Genomic DNA, 16276 nt, shown 5'->3' with positions numbered 1-16276 from the left:
TTCGCTCCTGCTCCTCTCCATTCCTGAGATATGGCCTTCTCTTCCCTGTACGCAAATAAAGTTTTGTTTCCCAAGTGGGTGTGGTCCTCAACTCTTCTCTGTGGGCGTATAGTAAGGGCCATGTCCAGCTGACAAAAAGGCTAGAGAGGTACAGTATGTGCAGAGAAGAGGGGAACAAATTTCAGGATTGGAGAAAAGTGGAAACAAATTAAAAACAATGCTAGATTCAGGAGAACAGAATAATTTACACAAGATAAAAAAATAATTACTTATTTATGGCAAGTAACAGGTCCTCCTTAACCCGTTCCTTACGTTGGAAATACCGATGCATCCTATTTGGCAGGAAGTTCCTGGAAATTGACGTATCGGTATGTCGACGTGATCATGCAGGCACAGGAGTTGTGCCCAGAATCATCACCGTAGCTTGGCTTAACTGAGAGCCAGTGAGACGACCAGGAAAGGAACATAAAAAGGGGGTTCTGACACGGTGTACTCCCCAAATTACTTGAGAGCTGGCTGGATCACCAACCCGGAGGACACAGCACCCCGGCTGGGGAATGCAACTGGAGAACTGTGAGTAAAAGTGTGGAAACTGCACTCCACTGTGTCCTGATTTATTTACTGTGTCACCTGCCCTGCACCACAACACCATTCACCATCTTTCGCCTCTTAACTGCCCTGGGGCCTAGCTCTACCTGTGGAGAGCTGTAACAACTCTGCTGCATCACCATCGGCCCCAGCGGTCCCCTTTAAGAAGCGTCGGCTATCTCTGATTGCCGAATACCACGGGTGGCGTCACGAACAATCTCACCATAAACTTTATTCCTCTTCATTTCATTACTTTTATTGGACGCCCAGGGCCACGGACCAGGTCGGTGCTGCCGTGACCACCCCCTTAAGAACCGTCGGACCCGACACGAGTACCCCACGGTTCTAGCGGGCGCTCTGTTATGATCCGGCGGTAGGATCTCAAAACTGACCTGATACATATAACCAGAATATTGGGATAAGTTCTGGGGATGTGGAAGCTATACTGACCGCAATCCTGATCCTATCCACACACACTAAGGTAGCCGTGGAGCGTTCCTAAAAACCTAGACGCCTCTTCACAGCCTGAGAAACTGACTACCCCTAGAGAGAAAGCAAAGACCTCACTTGCCTCAGAGAAATAACCCCAAAGTTTTAGAGAGCCCCCCACAAATAATAACGGTGAGTTAAGGGGAAAATACAAACGTAGAAATGAAACAGGTTTAGCAAATGAGGCCCGCTAACACTAGATAGACAGAAAATAGATAGGAATCTGTGCGGTCAGTACAAAAACTATCAAAAATAAACCACGCAGAGAATACAAGAACCCCCACACCGACTCACGATGTGAGGGGCGCACTCTGCACCCCAGAACAACCAGCAAGCGAAAAATCACATAAGAGCAAGCTGGACTGAACTCATAATATACTGAGAAACGTTTTCAAGGAAATAATGAGCAAAATCAACAAGCAAACTTAGCTTCTCCAGCAGGAGACTGGTCACAAGGAATATTCAGGAGAGCTCAGAATCAGACTGCATACATCGACAGCAGGCAACAAATGAAGGGCCAGGTGAATTAAATGGGCCCAGCATGGCAGGAAATGAAGCAGCTGAGCCCAGCCAAGACCAGCCATATCGCTAAAGGCCACCAGAGGGAGCCCAAGAACAAACTCACACAGTACCACTCATGACCACAGGAGGGAGCCCGAGAACGGAATTCACAACAGCGCTCCATGTGCTTGTGCTCCAGGGCGGCCTGTGGGGGTCTGCAAGTGGTGCTCTGAATAGGTATTCTGACGGTTCACTGATCCCTCTCTGATCTGCCCCCTATTTTACATATTGAATATGCTAATGTATTTATTTGAAAAAAACAAATGGTACTTCATCAAAATGGCGTAGCTGGCGGCTACGTATCAGTTTCTGCCTATTGTATTACCTTGTCTAAAAAATAGTCACTTTATCAAAATGGCTCTGCTGGCAGTGCCTGCGCAGTACCATCTATCGTATTCCAATTGATACTACTGCGCAAGCACCTCCGCCAGCTCCTTGTTGCTGCAGCAAAAAAATAAAAAAATTACTACAACAAAATGGTGCCAAAGGCAGCACATGAGCAGTAGCATCTATCGCGTTCCTGTAGATTCTACTGTGCAAGCGTTGCCACAGACGCCTTGTTGCTGGAGTTTTTTTTTTTATGCTACAGCAAAATGGCACCGAAGGCGGCACAAGCAAATTATCATTATCTGCAAACAATCCTGTGAATCTGCGCTTGCGTCAACCACTGTCTTCAGAGGACCTGTGCGCGGGAGCATGCACACAGAGGAAATCCACACTGAAGATAATAACTCAGTCCCCACAGTAAAATAGTTATGAATGATAGAATAATGTTTTAAACCCATCTGTGCTACCAATGTATTAAAATATATGATGAATATCAAAAAACTATATGGCTATATAATAAGCTAGTAATAGAGTGAGATAATATAGGTATATACATAGGGCTATTTAGTATAGGATACTTCAAACACCATATCACATATAAACTGATAAAACATGATTTTTATAGGTACATAGCTATATAGTCAAATATTTATTTAACTGTTATCTATATGTGTATCTATCTGTCCTATCTATGTATTTATCTATCTATCTATCTATCCATTATATATCTATGTATTTATCTATTATCTGTCTAGCGAAAGCTCCTGTCTGTTATGACCCCCAGTGGCACTAAATACCCGCTCAGACAAGATGCTAGTGGCAAAGCAGCACAATACCTCCAAGGCATAGAGGGACAACTCATACCAGGTGTCCAGCTTGGAGAACTAATAGCTGAAGGTCACAGAGGGATCAGGGAGTGCACTGGTTTTGTTGGTCAGGTATTGCTTGACCATTTTTAAAAACTTTTCCCTCCTTGATAAAATTACCTGGTCATCAGGGCATGGACGCTGGGAGGGCGTCATTAACTTGGCCCAGGCCTTTGACAGTGTACATATGCAAGCTGGGTACTGATCCAAAGAGGAATAATGATAAATAGCAATTGGATAAAACTTAACCTTTAATAGGTGTGTATAAAAATACTCAAGATAAACAACATAACAAAACAAAATAGCAGGGAAAAGAAAAGAACCCTTTTTGTGTAAGTGAACCCTGACAAACACAGAATGGAGAAGAAAAGCAAAAAAAACGAATACTAAAAACATACGTATCCAACAGTACTATAGAGTCGCTTGGGCTATGCGTATAATAGGGACAATAGTTCCATAAACACCCAAACTCATGCGCTCCATGTAGGACACGCTCAATTATTTTATATTTAATGGGCTATACCTGTTGTGAATTAGACTTTTTTGGCTCCCTCTAGTGGTTACTAGTGATATGACTCTGGGATTTCCTTCCCTCTGTCTGCACCCATCTGGGTCGTTACTTCAGGGGTGTTGCTATATAAACCTCCTGGAACCTTAGTCCAGTGCCTGGCATCGGTGTTATCAGACACATTCTGTTTGCTCCTGTTTGCTGGTCCTGGTTCGTGTTAAATTAAGCTAAGTCTTGCTTCTTTGTTTTTTGGGTTATTTGTTTGCTATCATTTTTGTCCAGCTTGTACTAAATGTGATTCCTGACCTTGCTGGAAGCTCTAGGGGGCTGGTGTTCTCCCCCCGGGCCGTTAGACGGTTCGGGGGTTCTTGAATTTCCAGTGTGGATATTTTTGATAGGATTTTTTGCTGACCATATAAGTTATCTTTCTATATTCTGCTATTAGCTAGTGGGCCTCTCTTTGCTAAATTCCTAGCTCATTCTTATGTTTGTCTTTTCCTCTTACCTCACCGTTATTATTTGTGGGGGGCTTCTATCCAACTTTTTGGGGTATTTCCTCTGGAGGCAAGAAAGGTCTTTCTTTTCCCTTCTAGGGGTAGTTAGCTCTCCGGCTGGCGCGAGACGTCTAGGATCAACGTAGGAACGTTCCCCGGCTGCTGGTATTTGTGGTGCTAGGATTAGTTATATGGTCAGCCCAGTTACCACTGCCCTATGAGCTGGTTTTCTGTATTTACTGACTTAGCATTATTCCTGAGACCCTCTGCCATTGGGGTCATAACAGTATGCCAGGCCTATATTGAATGTTTAAAGCATTGCAGAAGTGGGATAATAAGAAAGGAAATTCTGAGTTGTTTTTTTTCCTTCCTTCTCTTCCTTCCCTTTACCTTTGAGTGGCGTGTGCTTGCTGCAGACATGAATGTGCAGACCTTGATTACAAGTGTTGACCAGCTGGCAGCTCGTGTGCAGGGCATTCAAGATTTTGTTACCAGTAGTCCTATGTCTGAACCTAAAATACCTATTCCGGAATTGTTTTCTGGAGATCGATTTAGGTTTAGGAATTTCAAGAATAATTGTAAATTGTTTCTTTCTCTGAGACCCCGTTCATCTGGAGATTCTGCTCAGCAAGTTAAAATTGTTATTTCTTTTTTGCGGGGCGACCCTCAGGATTGGGCTTTCTCGCTAGCGCCAGGAGATCCGGCATTGGCGAATATTGATGCGTTTTTTCTGGCGCTCGGATTGCTTTACGAGGAACCCAATCTTGAAATTCAGGCAGAAAAAGCCTTGCTGGTTATTTCTCAGGGTCAGGATGAAGCTGAAGTGTATTGCCAAAAATTTCGGAAATGGTCCGTGCTTACTCAGTGGAATGAGCGTGCTCTGGCCGCAAATTTCAGAAATGGCCTTTCTGAAGCCATTAAGAATGTGATGGTGGGTTTCCCCATTCCTACAAGTCTGAATGATTCTATGGCGCTTGCTATTCAAATTGACCGGCGTTTGCGGGAGCGCAAAACCGCTAATCCTCTGGTGGTGTTGTCTGAACAAACACCTGATTTAATGCAATGTGATAGAATTCAGACTAGAAATGAACGGAAAAATCATAGACGTCAGAATGGGTTGTGTTTTTACTGTGGTGATTCTACACATGTTATATCAGCATGCTCTAAACGCCTAACAAGGGTTGTTAGTCCTGTCGCCATTGGTAATTTGCAACCTAAATTTATTTTGTCTGTGACTTTAATTTGCTCTTTGTCTTCTTACCCTGTTATGGCGTTTGTGGATTCAGGTGCCGCCCTGAGTCTTATGGATCTGTCATTTGCCAAGCGCTGTGGTTTTGTTTTTGAACCGTTAGTAAATCCTATTCCTCTTAGAGGTATTGATGCTACGCCATTGGCGGAAAATAAACCGCAGTTTTGGACGCAGGTGACCATGTGCATGACTCCTGAACACCGCGAGGTGATACGTTTCCTGGTTTTACATAAAATGCATGATTTGGTTGTTTTAGGGCTGCCATGGTTACAGACCCACAATCCAGTCCTGGATTGGAAGGCAATGTCTGTGTCGAGTTGGGTTTGTCAGGGAATTCATGCTGATTCCCCGCCGGTGTCTATTGCTTCCTCTACTCCTTCGGAAGTTCCTGAGTATTTGTCTGATTATCAGGATGTATTCAGTGAGTCCAGATCCAGTGCTCTGCCTCCTCATAGGGACTGTGACTGCGCCATAGATTTGATTCCAGGTAGTAAATTTCCTAAGGGAAGATTATTTAATCTGTCAGTACCTGAGCATGCCGCAATGCGTTCATATATCAAGGAGTCTCTGGAGAAGGGGCATATCCGTCCATCCTCTTCCCCTCTTGGTGCGGGATTCTTTTTTGTGGCGAAGAAGGACGGATCTTTGAGACCTTGTATTGACTATCGGCTACTGAATAAAATCACTGTAAAATTTCAGTATCCTTTGCCTCTCTTGTCGGACTTGTTTGCCCGGATTAAGGGTGCCAAGTGGTTCACCAAGATAGATCTTCGTGGTGCATACAACCTTGTGCGCATTAAGCAAGGTGATGAATGGAAGACTGCATTTAATACGCCCGAAGGTCATTTTGAGTACTTGGTGATGCCTTTTGGGCTTTCTAATGCTCCCTCAGTATTTCAGTCCTTTATGCATGATATTTTCCGGAAGTATCTGGATAAATTTATGATTGTTTATCTGGACGATATTCTGGTTTTCTCTGAAGATTGGGACTCACATGTGGAGCAGGTCAGGATGGTGTTTCAGGTTTTGCGTGAGAATGCCTTGTTTGTTAAAGGCTCAAAGTGTCTCTTTGGAGTACAGAAAGTTCCCTTTTTGGGGTTTATTTTTTCCCCTTCTGCTGTGGAGATGGACCCAGTCAAGGTCCGAGCTATTCATGAGTGGACTCAACCCACGTCAGTTAAGAGTCTTCAGAAGTTCTTGGGTTTTGCTAACTTCTACCGTCGTTTTATCGCTAATTTTTCTAGCGTTGTTAAACCTTTGACGGATATGACCAAGAAAGGTTCTGATGTTGCTAACTGGGCTCCTGCAGCCGTGGAGGCGTTCCAGGAGTTGAAGCGCCGGTTTACTTCGGCGCCTGTTTTGTGCCAGCCTGATGTCTCACTTCCCTTTCAGGTCGAGGTGGATGCTTCTGAGATTGGGGCAGGGGCCGTTTTGTCACAGAGAGGCCCTGGTTGCTCGGTAATGAGACCATGTGCCTTCTTCTCTAGGAAGTTTTCGCCTGCTGAGCGGAATTATGATGTGGGCAATCGGGAATTACTGGCCATGAAGTGGGCATTTGAGGAGTGGCGTCATTGGCTCGAGGGTGCTAAGCATCGTGTGGTGGTCTTGACTGATCACAAAAATTTGATGTATCTCGAGTCTGCTAAACGCTTGAATCCTAGACAGGCCCGCTGGTCATTGTTTTTCTCCCGTTTTGACTTTGTGGTCTCGTATTTACCAGGTTCAAAGATTGTGAAAGCTGATGCTCTTTCAAGGAGCTTTGTGCCTGACTCTCCTGGAGTCACAGAACCTGTTGGTATTCTTAAAGAAGGAGTTATTTTGTCAGCCATTTCTCCTGATTTGCGACGTGTGTTGCAGAGATTTCAAGCTGGTAGACCTGACTCTTGTCCACCTGACAGACTGTTTGTTCCTGATAAGTGGACCAGCAGAGTCATTTCCGAGGTTCATTCCTCGGTGTTGGCAGGTCATCCGGGAATTTTTGGCACCAGAGATCTGGTGGCTAGGTCATTTTGGTGGCCTTCCTTGTCACGGGATGTACGGTCATTTGTGCAGTCCTGTGGGACTTGTGCTCGAGCTAAGCCTTGCTGTTCCCGTGCCAGCGGGTTGCTCTTGCCCTTGCCTGTCCCAAAGAGGCCTTGGACACATATTTCCATGGATTTCATTTCTGATCTCCCGGTGTCTCGGGGTATGTCTGTCATCTGGGTGGTATGTGATCGCTTTTCAAAGATGGTCCATTTGGTGCCTTTGCCTAAGCTGCCTTCCTCTTCCGATCTGGTTCCTGTGTTCCTTCAGAATGTGGTTCGTTTACACGGCATTCCTGAGAATATTGTGTCTGACAGAGGATCCCAGTTTGTTTCCAGGTTCTGGCGATCCTTTTGTGCTAGGATGGGCATTGATTTATCGTTGTCGTCTGCCTTTCATCCTCAGACTAATGGACAAACTGAGCGAACTAATCAGACTCTGGAAGCTTACTTGAGGTGTTTTGTTTCGGCAGATCAGGATGATTGGGTGACCTTCTTGCCGTTGGCTGAGTTTGTGCTAAATAATCGGGCTAGTTCCGCTACTTTGGTTTCGCCATTTTTCTGCAACTCTGGTTTCCATCCTCGTTTTTCCTCGGGACATGTGGAGCCTTCTGACTGTCCTGGAGTAGATTCTGTGGTGGATAGGTTGCAGCAGATCTGGAATCATGTGGTGGACAACTTGAAGTTGTCACAGGAGAAGGCTCAGCGTTTTGCCAACCGCCGCCGCGGTGTGGGTCCCCGACTTCGTGTTGGGGATTTGGTGTGGCTGTCTTCTCGATTTGTTCCTATGAAGGTCTCCTCTCCTAAATTTAAGCCTCGCTTCATCGGTCCTTACAAGATATTGGAAATCCTTAATCCTGTGTCCTTTCGCTTGGATCTTCCAGTTTCGTTTGCCATTCACAACGTGTTCCATAGGTCTTTGTTACGATGCTACGTTGTGCCTGTGGTTCCTTCTGCTGAGCCTCCTGCTCCGGTGTTGGTTGAGGGCGAGTTGGAGTACGTGGTGGAGAAGATCTTGGATTTTAGTCTCTCCAGGCGGAGGCTTCAGTATTTGGTCAAGTGGAAGGGTTATGGTCAGGAGGATAATTCCTGGGTGGTTGCCTCTGATGTGCATGCGGCCGATTTGGTTCGTGCCTTTCACGCTGCTCATCCTGATCGCCCTGGTGGTCTTGGTGAGGGTTCGGTGACCCCTCCTTAAGGGGGGGGTACTGTTGTGAATTAGACTTTTTTGGCTCCCTCTAGTGGTTACTAGTGATATGACTCTGGGATTTCCTTCCCTCTGTCTGCACCCAGCTGGGTCGTTACTTCAGGGGTGTTGCTATATAAACCTCCTGGAACCTTAGTCCAGTGCCTGGCATCGGTGTTATCAGACACATTCTGTTTGCTCCTGTTTGCTGGTCCTGGTTCGTGTTAAATTAAGCTAAGTCTTGCTTCTTTGTTTTTTGGGTTATTTGTTTGCTATCATTTTTGTCCAGCTTGTACTATATGTGATTCCTGACCTTGCTGGAAGCTCTAGGGGGCTGGTGTTCTCCCCCTGGGCCGTTAGACGGTTCGGGGGTTCTTGAATTTCCAGTGTGGATATTTTTGATAGGATTTTTTTGCTGACCATATGTTATCTTTCTATATTCTGCTATTAGCTAGTGGGCCTCTCTTTGCTAAATTCCTAGCTCATTCTTATGTTTGTCTTTTCCTCTTACCTCACCGTTATTATTTGTGGGGGGCTTCTATCCAACTTTTTGGGGTATTTCCTCTGGAGGCAAGAAAGGTCTTTCTTTTCCCTTCTAGGGGTAGTTAGCTCTCCGGCTGGCGCGAGACGTCTAGGATCAACGTAGGAACGTTCCCCGGCTGCTGGTATTTGTGGTGTTAGGATTAGTTATATGGTCAGCCCAGTTACCACTGCCCTATGAGCTGGTTTTCTGTATTTACTGACTTAGCATTATTCCTGAGACCCTCTGCCATTGGGGTCATAACAGAGCGTGTCCTACATGGAGCGCATGAGTTTGGGTGTTCATGGAACTATTGTCCCTATTATACGCATAGCCCAAGCGACTCTATAGTACTGTCGGATACGTATGTTTTTAGTATTCGTTTTTTTTGCTTTTCTTCTCCATTCTGTGTTTGTCAGGGTTCACTTACACAAAAAGGGTTCTTTTCTTTTCCCTGCTATTTTGTTTTGTTATGTTGTTTATCTTGAGTATTTTTATACATACCTATTAAAGGTTAAGTTTTATCCAATTGCTATTTATCATCTTTGACAGTGTACCCCTGACTCTGCTGTGTGTCTCCCTTGCCTCTCCTCCTTGGTTTGCCATGGAAGCCTGCCCCCTGCTGTAAGCATTGTCTGATGGGAATTTTTTCAACATATTTTTCATTTCCCTCCTCCTCTCATTCACGTAGGATAAATGGGACGAAGCATGTGTGGGTACTAGCCTCTTTTGCGCTATCAGCCAGTTTCTGTTCCTTCTCCTCTTCTTCAGCCTCCATCTCCTCAATGTTATTTAATCTGCGCTGAGCAGTTGAGATGAAGCAGGGTAGTATCTCCCTATCTCATGTCTTCCGCTGTCTCCTCCTGGTCCGCATGCAAAGCTTCAAGTTTATTTGTCAGCAGCGACTGTTTAAGTAGGCACAGAAGCGGTATTGTTGCACTGATGATGGCATCATCGCCACTCTCCATCTTTGTGGAGTATTCAATGTTTTGGAGAACTGCACAAATATCTGATATCCATGCCAACTCTTCAGCTGTAATGTGTGGAGGGTGACCAGAATACCGACGGGCATGTTGGACCTGGTATTCCACAACTGGCCTACTCACAAAGCCTTGCCAGCATGTGCAGTGTGGAGTTGCAGTACGTGGTCACGTCGCACACCAGTCATTGAACTGGCACTTGCACGTGCTGCACCAGCGTTGCCAGAGCAGTGGCAGTTATAGCCGGCTTGTGGAATTAGGCGCTGACGTGGCGCACCTTGACAAGAAGCTCTAGCAAATCTAGATATGTTTTCAGAAACAACTGAACCACCAAGTTGAGCACGTGGGCCAAGCCTGGTATGTATGTGAGCTTTCCAACTTCACAGCCACCAGCAGTTCGCATCCATTATCACATACGACCATGAACCCACAACATTACAGGCAGGAGCTGAAGCAATTGAGCCACAAAAGCTTTGGTGATGTAATGGGGAGAATTTTGTGTTCTTGATCTGTATTACAGGCTCTGACCTCACAGGCAGATTGTACTGATAAATTGCACACAGCAGGGTATTTGTATTAAAGAAGGAGAATAAAAGATTTTTTTCCTTTATATAAAACTACTAAAAATTATGAAAAGCACTTCATAATGAAAATAAAAGAAGTCACTTTTAACGTATTGTTTGGGGCATATAGGCTATGTTATGCAGGTCTCATCAACACCAAATATACCTTCTTCAGTTACTAATGTGATACAGTAGGGGAGATCTCAGTTTGAAATTATTTGGAGCATATCTTCTTTGTCACACAGGCCTCATCCACACTGAAACAATTTTTTCTTCTGTGACTAACATCATACAGTAGGGGAGATCTCAGTTTGAAATTGTTGGGAGCATATCTTGTCATACATGCCTCATCCATAATAAGATAATTCTTTGTTCTGTGACTAACGCAATTCAGCACACCATATTTCACCTTGTCATTTGGTGCCATCAAAAGTCAGCTGTGTGCAGAGCTGGTGGAGAGTAAGAAAATCAAATTTTTTCTTGCTAATATTGTGTTTCTATCACACTATCTGGGCAACATGACTAGGAAAAAGCAAGGTCGTGGTGGAAGGGGGATTAGGTTGGTGTTCAAGGTGTACGTGGGGTAGGTAATAATGTTAGTGAAAGCACTCGTTAGTGAAAGCACTCATGAATCAACAATGTCACATCCTATGCAAACACAACTGACAACTTCTCTACTACACTACCTTTCTTTGGCAGACGCACAGCATCTCACTTTGCTGATGAGGCCCAGAAAGAGCATGTGATCAAGTGGATGACAAGCGCAGCTTCAAGTGGCCTCTCCTCCTCTTCCTCTTCCTCCACCTCAACCTCACACCCAGTACAATTCACAGAGGTGGCACCCAAATTACCCTTGCTTCCCTCTGTGTCACAACTCTACAACCGCCCAACTGACTGTAGGGAACCAACCACAGATGGGTGAGTCTGCAGAGCAGTTCACACATTCTATGCCATGGGAATCAGAAGTGTACTTCCAAGCTTCACAGAGTCAAGAGGAGGAAATCATCTGCACCAATGCACAAACATTTTTTTTTATCTTGGATCCGGGGACGAAGTAGGGTTCGACCAGCATCCTGACCCTCGTCAACAGATCTTAACCCCCCGGGGGGAGTAGGTGATCCTGATGAGACTCGGATATCTGAGGCTCACTTGGACTGTACTGTGCTGTCAGGGCAGGAAGAGGACGGGGTGACTCTCAGGGCAAGGAATGTGATAACACCGCAAAGTATGATACAACTCACGTTATCTCCCAACTTTGCAAAAAAAAAACGAGTAGAAGGAAAAGGTGCAATAATTTGACTACTACATGTATGAAGCTTCACATGCGCAATCAACATGCGTTACTCTGGAAATCCCACTGCGCTAAAATGCGGAGCAGCGGACCTCAACAACAATGAGCTGCTCCATCAATCGCATCTGCTGCTTCCTCCTCCTCTGTTACCGTGACAAGTATTGTCATGCAGGTCTCTGACCGCAGAACCTCAGGTTCTTAGCCACCCGCTCCAGTTTGGCTGAGTTAGAGCCCGTTAGCTGTAATGGAAGGGGAAACGCATTTCAAACACTCAAGACGTCCTTTCTCAAAGCTAAATACAAAAAGTCCCATGTGAATTTTATGTAAAATTTAGGAAGAGTCATATACTTTTCCCCTCTTTTTTCATTTTTATTCACATCTTGTGTATGAAATTTTAATTAATTATGCATAATATCATGTGATTTGTATATAACTCTTCCTACGTTTTTCATAAAATTCCCATGGGACTTTTTGTATTTAGCTTTGAGAAAGGACGCCTTGAGTGTTTGAAATGCGTTGCCGCATATGTTTTTGTGAACCAATTCTTGCCATGAATTTTTAACATTTTCTAAATAAACTTTTTTGAACTTCAAAGAAGCTGGAACAATATTTTCCTTCTTTAAATTTATGTCTGCCAGGATGCATTTCACCAGACACTTGGACGAGTAAGCATGGCTTAGGGCGTTACATCTCGCTGACAGGGCACTGGGTGACTCTGGTGGCTGTGGGCAGGTGTTGCTCCTCAAGTCTTGGAATCCCCAAGGCTTGCAGGACAAACCTCTACATTTATCACTTCCCCATTGCTTCTGCCTCCTCCTCTATCTCCTGTAGGGCCTCCACCTGCGCCCTCAACCTCTGCCTTAATGAGTTCCAATGCTGTTGCGTTCCAACAGTGAAGAGCAAATCCCCATCACCTCTGTATTACACAGCAGTCTCCAATGAACCTGCATCCAGGTAAGACCGTGGCAGCCCTACGGTGAGGCAAGCTCACACACGTGCCTTGCTTGGCTCACGTCCTCAACCTGGTGGTGCAACGTTTTCTTTACCACTATCCTGGACTGGATGAGCTGCTGCAGAAAGCACATAAGCTGTGTGCTCATTTCCGAAGTTCGCAGCCCTCAGGTCACTGACTTGCAGCGATACAGAGGTCTTTGTCCATGCCAGTTAACAGGTTGATATGCGATGTGTCGACAAGGTGGAATTCCACTCTGCACATGTTGCAGCAACTGTGGCAGCAGCAGCAACGAGCCCTGATGCAGAATGTCATGTCGTATTGGACCAACGAAGTACAGACATGGTGCAAATCACGTTTACAGAGTGGGCAAAGATTAAGGACCTCTGCACAGTTTTGAAATGGCTACTAAGATGGTTAGCACTGACGACACCATCATCAGCATTCCGGTCATCTACATGCTGGAGCAGACTTTGAATAGCCTGTGGGAGGAGGTGATGGTTCCAGAGGAAGAGGAAGAGGAGGAAGCAGAAGTGGATGTGGAAGGGATAACATTGTCTCAAATTTCCAGGCTGTTGTCACACAGGCGAGTGCCAAGGGATGGTGGATTACTGTGATCGAGGGGGGCTGGTAATAACATACAAACTGTTATCGAAGGTGCAAGATCCGAGGAACAAATGGAGGAGGAAGAGGTGGTGGATGAGCAACTGTCAGATGAAGAGGATAATCCTCCCCTCTCTGTTGTTCGTCGTTGGTGGAGGGGACAGAGGAAACAAGCAATATTGTTACCCAGTCATCAACACAGCATGGGCTTGAACATCATGGTAGAGCCCAACATGTGAGTGCCTTCTTGCTGCACTATCTGCAACATGATCCCGTATAGTTAGTATTAAGAATACTGCTTACTACTGTGTTGCCACTCTGTTAGATCCAGGTTATAAGAGTAAATTTTGCCAGATAATTCCCACCCTGGAAAGGGACCCGCGAATGCTGGAGTATCAAAACACACTTTTCACAACCTTTAGGCTGTGTGCACACGTTCAGGATTTTTCGCGTTTTTTTCACTATAAAAAACTAGATAAAACGCATACATTAAGCATCCTATTATTAGAATGTAATCCGCAATTTTTATGCACATGTTGCATTTTTTTCTGCGCCAGAAGCATCGCTAGGAAAACTGATTGACAGGTTGGTCACACTTGTCAAACATAGATTTTTTATTTTTTTAAATGTTCTATCTTTTTACTATTGATGCTGCATAGGCAGCATCAATAGTAAAAAGTTGATCACACTTGTCAAACACTATGTTTGACAAGTGTGACCAACCTGTCAATCAGTTTTCCAAGCGATGCTACAGATCGGCTGGAAAACGCTAGCATTCTGCAAGCTAATTACGCTTGCAAAACGCTAGTATTTAGCGGGAATACGCATGCCAATTCCGCATGCGATATACCCACGGCAGGAGTTGCGGAATTGCAGCGGAAATTTCCGTGGCAATTCTGCAACGCATGACTTAGCCTAAGTGAGCTTTTCCCCAAGACAGCAGTGAGGCACACAGTGTGCTTTGCAGCTCTAGACTTACAACCTCCAGCACGTCAATTCGTCAATGCCAAAACATTAGCAGCAGCAGCTGTAGTGTAAGTGCCAAAAGCAATTTCTGTGAATCCCTTGACACATTTTTTAGACCAGCCCGTGCACCAGCACAACAGAGTCCAATTCTTACATGTGGTGAACGAATGGAGAGGATGGTGCAGGAGTATCTAAATCTGAATATGAATACCATCAGGGAGGATTTGGACCTTTTTACATTTTGGTCTTCAAAAATGGATGAGTGGCCTGAGCTCGCCTTACACGCCTTGGAGGTTATATCGTGTCCGGCAGTGTTCTCTCAGAATGTTTCTGCAGCGCTGCTGGTGGTGTCCTTATGGATAAGCGCAGTTGACTGTCCTCTGAAAGTGTAGACCGCCTAACTTTCATCAAGATGAACAAGCCATGGATCTACAAGTACTTTTGCACCCCAATTGCACAGAGTAGGCGATGTTGTAGTTTTTAGTGTGCAGCATTGATCTCGCCTAATTGCAGTCTGTGATATATTTAGTGTGGCTTCTGTTCCTGCTGTTGCTGCTGCTGCAGATATTAACACTAATTTGTGGAAATGTAAACTCTCCTTGTTGGGTGTCCATCTACTGGGTTGGCTGCAGTGGATACATGTCCGTCTCTATTATACTATTTCTACTCTCGTGAAATTGATGCCACTTTTGGTGGTCTCTGCCCCTAATTATTTTAAATTTGAAGACTCCTGGTTGGGTCGCCTTCAAGTGTGTTGCCTTTAGCAGTAGGCCTCAACTGCCTTTGAGTCAAGTATCCCTTTTACTATCCTTCCATTTTTCTGACAATAGTAGTCTACAAAACTGATATATGTGCCTTCTGAATAAGGCTCAGCATAAAAGCAGGTTGAGCTGTTGCATGTGGTATTAGGGCTCCCAGCACAGTAGACCTACACTGATGCCTCACCCACCTCGTCTTAATCTGAAGTTCAATTCAAAGTTGTAAATGCTGTCCCACACCCTGATATCTCATGCCTGGATTGCCGCCATGCCCTTCAAAAACTTGTACTGTGGTCATGTCCCTGGTGTCTGCCTCTAATTTGATGTGTTTTGGCAGCTTTTGGGCCCATTTGAAGCTGTTGTGTATGCGTTTGTTTTTGAGTCTCCATCTGCTGGGGGTGGCTGTAGTGAAAGAGATAGCATTCTGAAATAAACTATCTCTACTCTGGTCGCCTTCATGCGTGTTGCCTGTAGCAGAAGGCCTCCACACCCTTTGAGTCAAGTACCCGTGTTACTATCCTTACATTTTTCTGACAATGGTAGTCTACAAAACTGATATTTGCACCACCTGAGTGTGGCTGAGAATGAAAGCAGGTAGAGGTGTTGCATGTGGTATCAGGGCTCCCAGCAAATGGGCCCAACACCGATCCCTCACCCACCTCGTCTTACTGTGACGTTCTATTGAAAGATGTAAATGCTGTCCAAGACCCCGATTCCTCATGTCTGGCTGAATGCTGCAGTGCCATGCTACAATTTGTACTGTGGGTGAATTGAGCCCACTTTCCTGGTGTCTGACCGTCATTTGATGTTTTTTGGCAGCATTTGGGCCCATTTGGAGGTGTTGTGCATGCATTTGTTTTTGTTTTCCATTGACTCCAATGGCATTCGGCGAATATTCAGCGAATATTGCAAAATCGGCGATCATAATCTGAACCGAACATTGAAATATTCGCTCATCTCTAGTTGTATTGATTGAGTGACTAAAAAAATTGACTTTCTTGTAAAATATAATATGGGCAACAAACAGTATTACTACTACACAACTGTAATTAATGAGACCTGGTGACTTCTGACATCATTTTCCTGTCCGTATCTGACTGGCTTCCCATAATTATCATTTGTGGATTGGATCCAATTTTCCAGCCTTCAGCATGTGATGAATCTCTAAAACCAGTCTGACCAGTAAGGCACGGTGTCACGTCTGCTGTGTGTAAATCCGAGTACACAAACATCCCATCATTACATGAAATAATAATTATAGTCACAGGGTCCTGTACACAATCCTACAGCCTCAAGCAATAACAGACATCATTTTTTTCTGTGTATTTTCCAGCAGAGAATTCCCAATAGAAGA

This window comes from Ranitomeya variabilis, chromosome 3 (assembly GCF_051348905.1).
Source record: "Ranitomeya variabilis isolate aRanVar5 chromosome 3, aRanVar5.hap1, whole genome shotgun sequence".
Lineage (NCBI taxonomy): Eukaryota > Metazoa > Chordata > Amphibia > Anura > Dendrobatidae > Ranitomeya > Ranitomeya variabilis.
The sequence above is the reverse complement of the archived record's forward strand: the minus strand, read 5'-3'. Positions refer to the sequence as shown.